Genomic DNA, 12,725 nt, shown 5'->3' with positions numbered 1-12,725 from the left:
CTTCGCATGAGCCCTCAAAGAAACAACAAATAGTGGCGGTTCGTGTCGCTACTACTCCTGCCGCCACCCCTGTAGCTCAAGCACCTAGCAGTAGATATGTTGGTACCCTTCTAAGGTGCGATAAAATGTAATTTTCACCATCATGGGCCATATCGTGATATGATGTGCGAAAACTGTGGCAATAAGGGGCACACAAACTCGTTTTTGCAAGATATAAGCCTAACCAACCAATCAGGCTCATTGAACGAGATTTGGTCAAGCCTGTTATGGTTGTGGTGAGACCGGGCACTTCAAGAGATAATTCCCAAAGGCAACGACTGGCAACACAGGGAGAGTGCTAGCTATGGGCCAGGAGGAGGTTGTTGTTGATCCCACTGTAGTTACGGGTACTTTCCTCCTCGACAACTCTTATGCATGCATCCTTTTTGATTCTGGTGTGGAGAGAAGTTTTGTTAGTCATGCATCTAAACATCTACTAAAGCATAATTCCTAACCTCTAACTGAAACCTTTACTATCGAGATGGCTGACGGTAAGAAAGATAGCACTGACAACTTATTCATAGGTTGTACCCTTACCCTAAATGATCGTTCCTTTCCCATCGACCTCATGCCAATTTCCATAAAAAGCTTTGATGTCACTATCGGCATGGACTTGTTAAGTATTCATCGTGCCGATATCCTTTGTTTCGAGAAATCCATTTGCCTTAATCTGCCTAATGACGAAGCCATCATCATTTATGGTGATAAAGTCAACAAGGACCTCTGTATCATATCATGCATCAAAGCCTAAAAATATATTCGAAAAGAATGTCAAGCGTTTCTAGCCCATGTCGTTAATGAAGAGCAGGAGGTTAAGGATCTCGAGAGCATCCCCGAGGTTTGCAACTTTCCTAATATCTTCCCCGAGGATCTTCCTGGAATCCCTCCCGAGCGCCAATTCGAGTTTAGAATCAACTTAATCCCTGGAGCCACTCCTATAGCCAAATCCCCTTATCGTCTAGTGTCGACAGAAATGCAAGAGTTATACAGCCAGCTCAATGAACTGCTCAATAAAGGATTCATTAGACCGAACTTCTCACATTGGGGATCCCCAATCTTGTTTGTAAAAAAGAAGGATGGATCATTACAGATGTGTATAGATTATCGCGAACTGAACAAGCACACCATCAAAAATCGCTATCCTCTTCCCAAATCAACGACCTCTTCGATCAACTGCAAGGTGTCAGTTACTTCTCGAAGATAGACCTAAGGTCAAGGTACCATCAGTTGTGATTCCATGAGGGTGATATTCCCAAGACAACATTTCAAACTCGATACGGTCACTACGAGTTTGTTGTGATGCCCTTTGGTTTAACCAACACACCAACGTTATTCATTGATTTGATGAATCGGGTGTGCCGTCCCTTCCTAAAAAAGTTTGTGATAGTATTCATTGATGATATACTTGTCTATTACCAAAGCGAGGAAGATCATAGACAACACTTGAGGCTAGTTCGAGAAACTTTGCGGGTGGAGAAACTATATGCGAAATTCTGTAAATGCGAGTTCTGGATAAGAAAAGTAGCTTTCCTCGGTCATGTGGTTAGTGAAGAAGGTATACACGTGGACCCTTCTAAAATCAAGGCGATTAAGAACTAGTCAGCACCGAAGACGCCCATAGAAATCCATAAATTATTGGGTCTCATTGGCTACTATCGCAAATTTATCCAGAACTTCTCCAGAATTGCTAAGCCTTTGACCACCCTAACTCAGAAAGGTGTACCCTTTAGTTGGGGAGAAAAGCAAGACACTATGGTGCTGTTTGTTTTTTTGAAGTCAAAATGTATGCGGTCTGCGGACCACATCTGCAAGCCTCTGCGGCAGAAGAGATGGACCAAATGTCTGCAGTCTGCAATAAGAAGACTGTTTGTTTTTAACGTCTGCGGACCGTTAAAATAAATTGAATTTTTAAACTTAATTTCATGTTATAAACATTAAAAATGCATTTTTAACAAAAAAATGAAAGAAAAAAAAACTGCACGATGGCCATTTTTTTTTTTTTTGGTTTAGGTTAAAATGAGGTCTGAAGACCTTTGAAGACAGTGGCCCATGTCTGCGCCAGGAAGATCTCGCGCAGACGTTTTCTCATCTGCGCACTTCCAAAAAACAAACAATCTGCGAGGGCATACGTCTGCGCGTTGTCTGCGCGGCGCAGACAAAAGTGGTTGCGCAGATCTTCACACAAAAAACAAACAACCCTTCAAACATTGAAGCGGGCCTTATGCAGCACGCCTATTCTGTTTCTGCCATAAGGGACGGAGGACTTCGTTGTCTATTGCGATGCATCTAGTCAGGGCCTAGGCTGTGTGCTAATGCTGCGAGGAATAGTCATTGCTTATGCCTCAAGACAGCTGAAAGTGCACGAATTCAATTATACAACTCACGACCTGGAGTTGGGAGTAGTGGTTTTTGCATTAAAGATATGGAGACATTATCTCTACGGAACCAAATGCATTGTCTTCACTGATCATAAAAGCTTACAACACATTTTCGATCAGAAGGAATTGAACATGTGGCAACGGCGATGTGTGGAGTTACTTAATGATTGTGAGTGTGAGATACGCTATCATCCATACAAGGCCAATGTGATAGCAGACGTCCTCAGCCGGAAGAGTGCTCTGGTCACAGAGTGAAGGCACTGACTATGACCATCCATTCCTATCTATCCGCTCAGATCAAAGAGGCATAGATGGAAGCCTTGAAACCAGAGAACATGTCGGATGAAGCTTTGAGGGGAATGGAAAAGAATTTAGAGGTCAAGGGAGATGGAGTCTACTATTTCATGAACCGGATCTGGAACCCGAATATCGGTGATTACAGAGAGGTTGTCATGAGCGAAGCTCATAGGACTCGATACTCTGTTCACCCAGGTTTGGATAAGATGTATCTGGATCTCAAAAAACTATATTGGTGGCCAAACATGAAAGCATATATCACTACCTTAGTGGTCAAGTGTCTGACTTGCGCCAAGGTGAATGTGGAATATCAAAAATCCTCAGGTCTACTTCAGCAGCCAAAAATACATGAGTGACAATGGGAAAGGATTGTGATGGATATTATCACTAAGTTGCCCAAGTCTCCGAGTAGGTACGATACCACCTGGGTAATTGTCGACAGGTTAACTAAATCCGCCCACTTCCTGCCAATCAAGGAAACCTTCAAGATGGAAAGGCTGACACGAATCTACATTCAAGAGATAGTCCGTCTTCATGGTGTGCCTGTGTCCATTATATCCGATCGAGATAACAGATTCTCCTCGAGATTTTGGCAGTCACTGTAGAAGACTCTTGGAACTAAGTTGGATATGAGCACTGCTTACCATCCACAAACCGATTGGAAAAGTGAGAGGACCATTTAGACATTGGAAGACATGTTGAGAGCATGTGTAATAGACTTTGGTAAGTTGTGGGACACCCATTTTCCCTTGGTCGAGTTCTCCTACAACAACAGCTATCATACGAGTATCAAGCTTGCATCGTTTGAAGCCCTTTATGGCCGTCAGTGCAGATCCCCTCTGTGTTGGGCTGAGGTGGGTGACATGCAGCTAACTAAGGGTCAAGTCCCCGACAACACTCTCACACGCCTGAAAATCATTTGTGAAACCACGGAAAAGATCGTACAAATCATATAGCGACTGAAAGTCTACAGGGATACACAAAAGAGCTATGCCGACAGACGATGAAAACCCTTGGGTTTCCAGGTTGGTGACCGTGTTATGTTGAAGGTCTCACCATGGAAGGGCATGATATGCTTTGTGAAGCGTGGAAAGCTAAATCTGAGATTCATTGGGTCGTTCGACATTCTTGCTAGGACCGGTCTTGTCGCGTGCAAACTTCGTTTACCCCAAGAGCTTAACAACATTCATCCCGTCTTCCAAGTGTTGAACCTTAAAAAGTGTTTATCCGACGAAACCCTTGTGATCTATCTTGATGAGATCGAGATTAATGAGAACCTAAATTTTGTGGAAGAACCGGTCGAAATCATGGATCGGGAAGTCAAACGAACAAAGCAAAGTCGCATGCAAATAGTGAAGGTCCGCTGGAATGCCAAGCGGGGACCTGAATTCACTTGGGAGCACGAAGATCAGCTGAAACAGAAGTACCCACATCTTTTTCCAAGTCCATGATTTGTATTCTATGTTAGAATTTCGGGACGCAATTCCCTCTATCGGGGGGATGATGTGACAGCCCGAACCAATTTTTGTTAATGTTAGCCGATTCTGTTAAATAAAATTATCATTTTTATTTAGTTCCGTAAATTGTTATGGTTTGGAAAATCATTTAAGTTATATAATTAAATTTTATATATGAGTCGGAACCAAAATCGCGCAAAAATCCGAGTTACTCCGGAGAATCAGCGAATCCGGCCTGACCGGTGTTCACGGCCATGAACCTGATCATGGTCGTAAACCCGATTACGACCATGAACCCATTCACAGTTGGTGGAACCCACCATCGACCATACCCCTAACTTATATATATACATGGTTCATACCCTCATTTTTCAATGTAATGGTTTAGAAGACGGAGCGTATTGAGTCACATCTTTTATATTTTGTTTGACTTTTGATGTATAAAAACTATGTATCAAATAGATGTAAATGCCTATATTTTCAATGTAATGTTTTTGTTTACTCTGATTACTATGATGCAACTATTGTGAAACTGTAGATCACATCCTCCACCCCGAAGATTTCAATCGTTTCGGTTTGGGGGTGTGACATAGTATGTTAGGGTTTACGTTATGTTTTCTAATGTATAACGTACCATTGTAATACAAAACATCACTCGAAAGTTCGTGTGCTCAAAAATATCTAAACCCTAAATAGGGTGAGTGATGTCATGACTCGATAATTTCAATTACCTATACTTCGGGGATGAGTAACATTCATAACGAGACGTAGTGAAGTTCATTATGTTAACACTACAGGACAAAACCATAACACAGACATCAAATACAATATATTTCTCTCTAACTCTCTCACTCACTCAAATATCTCCCAAATCTCTCCTAATCCCTCTCAATCCTCTTTCAACTTTTCCCATAAGCACAAACATCATTCCATCCTACCTTCGTCGAAAACAACCCAAAACAGGAGTAGAAAACCCAAAAAAACAAGCCGACTTCGGAAATAGACAAATGACTTTGGAAATTAGAAGTATAAATTCAAACTTGTTGGTTGACTCCGGAAAATGAAGCTTGACTTCGGAACCCTTGCCTGACTTTGGAACCTTGCTTGACTTTGGAACCTTTGCCTGACTTTGAAACCTTGCTTGACTTCGGAACCCTTGCCTAACTTCGAAACCTTTGTCTGACTTCGGAACAAGAAGACCCACTTCAAAATTGTTAATTCACCCCGGAACTAGAATATTTACTTCGGAAATTGCTCACATTTTGACCATTTCGGACCTTTTCTTCATTTTAAGGATTTTGACATCGGGAATTCCCTCCAACTCGTATCCTTCATAATTTAGACCCTCTAAACTCCCATCTTACGCCAAAATTGAAGCTTTAAAGCACATTTAAATAAGAATTATAAAGATTATATTAATCATAAAGAAATTACCCACTTGGCCACTTGTGTTGCCACTTGATTTGGTACACATTTCAATGTAAACATCACCTCACATTATCCTTTCCTTTATATATATATATATATATATATATATATATATATATATATATATATATATATGTGTGTGTGTGTGTGTGTGTGTGTGTGTGTGTGTGTGTTGGATGCATTTACAAACTCATTTCCCAATAAACAAGCTTCGCCACTTTTTCTCTCAAAACCTCCATATTCGCTCAATATCCCATATTCTCTCAAAAACTCAAGATCATTAATCCCAGGAAACATACTTTCAAAATAATCCGAAAGACTTATGGTAAGTGTTTCTTATATAATATGTGTTATACAAACACGATTTTATGGTTAATTCATATTATTCACACATTAGTATGTGCTAAAAATTCTTAGGATTCAATCATCTTCAAGTGTTCGTAACATAAAGATCGTCACCGTTGTCTCGTTATCAAACCGCAAACAACCATAAGGTGAGTTCATATCCCTACATTTTTCCAAGCTTATATATATATATATATATATATATATATATATATATATATATATATATATATATATATATATATATATATATATTGTGGGGGGGGGGGGGAGTGTGATATCCCCAATTTCTCGGCCAGAAAAGACCGTTTTGTTTATGCTTTGTTTTATAAATCAGAGTAATCGTTTAAAGAAAATGGTTGCGGAATTTGTTCCCAAAACAAGATATGATAAAAACTTATCAAAACATTTCTCAAAGAGAATGTATTTTCATTAAATAATAAAACCTCGGGATGTCATGTTCCGATATAGACACATACGCATAAACACAACATACATTCATTTACTCTAGTGATTTACATCTCCTTTAATCTCTAAGTGCAAAACAGCTTCGTATCGATTCCTTTGATACAATTAAACTGAATGGGTCAGGCTTCGGAGCCTGGTGAGCATATAGGGTTTTCAACCCACAATAATATAATTATTATATTTAATTATCAAACAATCAACCCAATTACCCATCCCCATTATCTTCCTTACTCTTAAGGGTCTACCCTAAGAATCATCTATTCGTTTACCCCGTATTAGGAACTAAGACAATAGCTGCCAGGATTCTTTATTGGGCACTAAGACAATAGCTGCCAAGGCTTCTTCGTAGAGCACTAATTCTATAGTTGCTATGGTTCATTCATCGGGTACTAAATCCATAACTACCAGTGTAGGTATTAAGTCCATAGCTACCAACGTTTATCTAACAGTACTAAATCCATAGCTACCATCGTCTGTCTATACGGTACTAAATCCATAGCTACCAAGGTTTATCTTGTTCATTAACACTATCATACTCGAGATCCCTCTCGCAATACATGCAAATGGATTACTAACAGGTTTATCTTGTTTACTGACATTATCATACTCGAGATCCCTCTCGCAATACATGCCAATGGATTACTAACAGGTTTATCGTGCTTATTGACAGTATCATACTCGAGATCCCTCTCGCAATACATGCCAATGGATTACTAACAGGTTTATCTTGCTTATTGATAGTATCATACTCGAGATCCCTCTCGCAATACATGCCAATGGATTACTAACAGGTTTATCTTGCTTATTGACAGTATCATACTCGAGATCCTTCTCACAATACATGCCAATGGATTACTAACAGATCTATCTCTTTTATTGACAGTATCATACTCGAGATCCCTCTCGCAATACATGTCAGTGGATTAATAATAGGTTTATCTCTATTCGTGATCCCTACTCACGAATCTAAAGCTAACCTTTTGATCTTATTATCCAACTCATCTTTTATCCTACACCAACTATCTCATCTACCCATATCCTACCCAACATATTTGTAGATACAAAATACATATACAGATTAACTCATTTAACACCTATATAAAACATCCATTCCATACTCATCTCAAATAAACAACAACGTATAAACACATAGCACGTATTTCATAGCAAATACTTAATATATATATATATATATATATATATATATATGTGTGTGTGTGTGTGTGTGTGTTAGAAGAAAGTGATCACATACTCACCCAAAACATATACTTAATACATTAAAACAATACTTATATTAATATCGGGTTTATGAAAGGGACTATACACCCACGCATATAAACAACTTTATATTATACACATAGCACGTATTTCATAGCAAATACTTAATATTTATGTGTTAGAAGAAAGTGACCACACACTCACTTGATCAGAAGATGATCGGACAACACTACGGCTTGTAGAAGTAGTATTCTTTGGTGAAACCGGGATCACTTCATACACCGTGTTTCTCGCGGGTAGAGCTTCGGCTCGGAAACTCTTTTCTTCTCGGGATCTTCGGACTTTGGGAATCGATTTGGGTCTCGCGATGATACCGGGGATTCGGGGTACTTCTTTGCACGTAAATCGAGGTAATATGGGTGAGAGATGAGAGAATGAGCAACCAAACTCGACTGGTCCTTCAAATCTATTTATAGGGCAAAACTGGCCCTTGCCACGTCGTGGGCTTGGTCGTCACTGTATGTGTCATCTCAAGTTGCATCTGGGGGACTCTCGGAGGTGTCAGAAGACCTGCCACATTGTGGCACTGCTTGCCACGTCGTGGTCTCTGACACAACTTTGGGGTTCACGCCCCGAACTTCAGAAATTCATAACTTTCGCATACGAACTTTGTTTTCGACATTCTTTATATCGACGCGAATGTGAGATTATGCTATACAACTCTAGTTTAGACTCCATTGGCTAATTTTGACTTTATTTTTAATATATTATAAGTATATTACTTATATATTATCTTTAGTAGGTCGGGACAGGAAAACTCCGTTCGAAATTCATAACTCCTTCATCTGAACTCCGTTTTCATCTGTCTTTTTATCGTTCGACTACTATCGAAGAAATATTCGACTCTCTTTTAGATAAATAAGGATAGATATGTATCTACCTTAAATTCTCTATTTACGTCGCGCTGGGTCATGCCGGTTCTGTCGCGAAACTTCGATAGGTCATAATTTCTTCATTATAACTCGGATTTTGGCGTTCTTTATATGCACGGAAACCTTGTGACATATACTACTACCTGGTTAAGATTAACCCTTCTAAATAATCTTCCATCAAAAAGTCATTTTTGATGCTTATCGTCTCTAATTTGACTAGTCCGGATCTACGGGCGTTACAATTATCTCCCCCTTAGGATGATTACGTCCCGGAATGATCAACGAAATAGGGCTTGCATAATGATTCCACATGTTATCTGTTCATCCTAGGTAATAACCGTAACTTTTGTGTTTCCTCGAAAGATTATTTAACTCTATGGATTTCTTGACTGTAGACGATGCCCAATCTTGCATCTGCTTATCGTACTATGTTGTACTTTCAATTATAACTCCCGAGTTACAAAATAAATCCTTATTGAGGACTCCTTCTTCTTCTTAGGATAAGTACTTTCATTCATATATTGCAATAGATCGATGGGTCATGTTCTAATGACCTCTCAACGTATGATGCAACGCTTAGAGTCAAGTCTCTTAGAGTCAAATTCCATAATGGAATATACCTTCCTTCATATTCTAATGTGATATAATCACATTTTTAACATGTAGCATGCCTAGCTACAAAGTCCCCCCCCCCTTTTTTTTATTTTTTATTTTTTATTTTAACGAGCGCGATACTATCAATCGCATTGATTTCAATCTTCTGACTTGAGTCAGATGTTACCTCGAACTTGGTTCTATGAACCACGTAGCAAACTCACATACCAGAATAAAACGGAATCAATTACTAGCTTCTTGGTAACCTTGTGACTTTCCCCGATGCAAGTGTGAGTCATGTGCTTCTGGTAGTATATGCATCTACTACCTTTCACACCTACTCATAATCGTCCCAAGTATTGTCCCGCATTCGACCAAGTCACCATACAAGAAAATCACAAAACAATTTAACACATACGAATGTGTCCAAATAATCATAAACAATTTCCCTAGACTCTACTAGGACTTCTTCATTGCTCAATCTTCAATCATCAACTCTACTTCAACTCGATTGGTGATGGAAATTCCAGACGATGGGACAACTTCAAGAATTACACCAACCGTTCCATCATCCTGCCAATCGAAGGTGTAATTCAGACGTACCATATTCCTCTAAACGTTCTGTTATTTCATAAGACATAATCTAAAGGCAAGATACCACTCTTACGACATCTTCTGATAGGTGTCATCCACTGTCATAAGCCTTCTTTATTTCTCCATTTACTCAATTTCTCTACAAGTCTTCATCATGACCTTTTGTACACCCAAGCAGACGTTCGGTGTAGCAGCGAGAATTTAAGATAAGAAAGCTTTATTTACAATAAACATATAAATCTCCTTATCCATCCGAAACGTTTACATGCTAGTTCTAATATCGTAGTTATACGCTTAGAATCCTATACACATATGGTTTCCAGATCCGGTCGGCAACAGACCATAGATCCGTACAAATAATAGCATCAATTTAGCTATCACACAAAACAATTAGCACATAAAAGCATTTTAGGCATCGTTCCTATAAAACTGAGTGGGTCAGGCTTGGGAGCCTGATGAGCATATAGGGTTTTCAAACCACAATAATATAATTATTATATTTAATTATCAAAAAATCAACCCAATTAACCATCCCCATTATCTTCCATACTCTTAAGGGTCTACCCTAAGAATCATCTATTCGTTCACTCCGTATTAGGAACTAAGACAATAGCTGTCAGGATTCTTTATTGGGCACTAAGACAATAGCTGCCAAGGCTTATTCATAGAGCACTAATTCCATAGTTGCTATGGTTCATTCATCGGGTACTAAATCCATAACTACCAGTGTAGGTATTAAGTCCATAGCTACCAACGTTTATCTAAAGTACTAAATCCATAGCTACCATCGTCTGTCTATACGGTACTAAATCCATAGCTACCAAGGTTTATCTTGTTCATTGACAATATCATACTCGAGATCCCTCTCGCAATACATGCCAATGGATTACTAACAGGTTTATCTTGTTTACTGACAGTATCATACTCGAGATCCCTCTCGCAATACATGCCAATGGATTACTAACAGGTTTATCTTGCTTATTGACAGTATCATACTCGAGATCCCTCTCGCAATACATGCCAATGGATTACTAACAGGTTTATCTTGCTTATTGAAAGTATCATACTCAAGATCCCTCTCGCAATACATGCCAATGGATTACTAATAGGTTTATCTTGCTTATTGACAGTATCATACTCGAGATCCCTCTCGCAATACATGCCAATGGATTACTAAAAGGTCTATCTCTTTTATTGACAGTATCATACTCAAGATCCCTCTTGCAATACAGGTCAATGGATTAGTAATAGGTTTATCTCTATTCGTGACCCCTACTCACGAATCTAAAGCTAACATTTTGATCTTATTATCCAACTCATCTTTTATCCTACACCAACTATCTTATCTACCCATGTCCTATCCAACATATTTGTAGATACAAAATACATATATAGATTAACTCATTTAACACCTATATAAAACATCCATTGCACACTCATCTCAAATAAACAACAATGTATAAACACATAGCACATATTTCATAGCAAATACTTAATATATATATATATATATATATATATGTGTGTGTGTGTGTGTGTGTGTGTGTTAGAAGAAAGTGATCACATACTCACCCAAACACATATACTTAATACATTAAAACAATACTTATATTAATATCGGGTTTATTAAAGGGACTATACACCTACGCATATAAACAACTTTATATTATACACATAACACGTATTTCATAGCAAATACTTAATATTTATGTGTTAGAAGAAAGTGACCACACACTCACTTGATTAGAAGATGATCGGACAACACTACGACTTGTAGAAGTAGTATTCTTCGGTGAAATCGGGATCACTTCACACACCGGGTTTCTCGCGGGTAGAGCTTCGGCTCGGAAACTCTTTTCTTCTTGGGATCTTCGTACTTTGGGACTCGATTGGGGTCTCGGGATGATACCGAGGCTTCGGGGGTACTTCTTTGCACATAAATCGAGGTAATATGGGTGAGAGATGAGAGAATGAGCAACCAAACTCGGCTGGTCCTTCAAATCTATTTATAGGGCAAAACTGACCCTTGCCACATCGTGGAACCTTTTGCCATGTCGTGGGCTTGGTCGTCAATGTATTCGTCATCTCAAGTTGCATCTGGGGGACTCCCAGAGGTGTCAGAAGACCTGCCACGTTGTGGCACTACTTGCCACGTCGTGGTCTCTGACACAACTTTGGGGTTCACGCCCCGAACTTCAGAAATTCATAACTTTCGCATACGAACTTTGTTTTCGACATTCTTTATATTGACGCGAAGGTGAGATTAGGCTCTACAACTCTCGTTTATACTCCATTTGATAATTTTGACTTTATTTTTAATATATTATAAGTATATTACTTATATATTATCTTTAGTAGGCCGGGACAGGAAAACTCCGTTCGAAATTCATAACTCCTTCATCTGAACTTCGTTGTCGTCTGTCTTTTTATCGTTGGACTACTATCGAAGAAATCTTTGACTCTCGTTTAGATCAATAAGAATATATATATATATATATATATATATATATATATATACACACCTCAAATTCACTATTTATGTCGCACTGGGTCGCGCTGGGTCATGCCGGCTCTGTCGCGAAACTTCGATAGGTCATCGTTATAACTCGGATTTTGGCGTTCTTTATATGCACGGAAACCTTGTTACATATACTAAAACTTGGTTAAGATTAATCATTCTAAATAATCTTCCATCAAAAAGTCATTTTTGATGCTTATCGTCTCTAATTTGACTAGCTCGGATCTAAGGGCGTTACAGGGAGGGATACAAATAAAACTGAATAAATATTGTGGTTAAATATATATATATATATATATATATATATATATATATATATATATATATATATAACGCAAAAAATGCTAAAATCATTTCTACCCAACTTATAGACTTTTACGTACAAAGTTGTTAAAAATACAAAGGCTTTACCATTTCATCGAAACATACATTTTTAAACTATAATATGTATAGTTTG

This window comes from Lactuca saligna, chromosome 8, assembly GCF_052625555.1.
Source record: "Lactuca saligna cultivar CGN05327 chromosome 8, ASM5262555v1, whole genome shotgun sequence".
NCBI classification, from domain to species: domain Eukaryota; kingdom Viridiplantae; phylum Streptophyta; class Magnoliopsida; order Asterales; family Asteraceae; genus Lactuca; species Lactuca saligna.
The sequence above is the reverse complement of the archived record's forward strand: the minus strand, read 5'-3'. Positions refer to the sequence as shown.